Source organism: Giraffa tippelskirchi, chromosome 6 (assembly GCF_054371585.1).
Source record: "Giraffa tippelskirchi isolate mGirTip1 chromosome 6, T2T-mGirTip1v1.2.pri, whole genome shotgun sequence".
NCBI classification, from domain to species: Eukaryota; Metazoa; Chordata; class Mammalia; order Artiodactyla; family Giraffidae; genus Giraffa; species Giraffa tippelskirchi.
In genome coordinates, this window is record NC_137280.1 from 140,530,525 (window position 1) to 140,531,128 (window position 604).

Sequence of the window (604 nt, forward strand, 5' to 3'; positions counted from 1 at the left end):
GCCAGAGGCCTCTCACTGAGGTGCACATTCTTTCCATTCAGTCGATGACTGCGTGTTCTAATCTCTCTCCATGATTCTTCATGCTACTGGCTCTGAAAGTGTTTAAATAAACCTGTTCTTATTGAGGAGCCAGTTCCATGGACTGTACTAAGAGAAACTGACCTGGACTGCCTCAGTCACATCATCCAGGGACTGGCCATGTTTGAACATCCAAGTTATTCACCTTACCTTACTCTGATGAACTCTTGCCTGTTTCCAAAATTTATTCCCCAAGCAAGAATTGAGATGTGACACTATGGTCATCTTTAAAGATACCTTTTAGAGGTAAGTCAAAATGATGGTGTGATTCCACAGACTTTGTTTTAAATGTTTTTAAGTCTCAGAAGTGCCCTGAAATTGAATGGACTTCCTTAGGTGCAATAGTGAGTTCACCATCACTGAAGGCATTCAAGTATACTGTGGACTTGTGATACTACAAGTCTACAGTGTCACTACTACAGCAGTGACACAACAGAGATTAAACCATGAGACAGAGAAAGTGTGGTCTCTAAAATAGCTTTCACTTGTGAAACTAAAGCAAGATGGATCAGTGACACCAATGCAA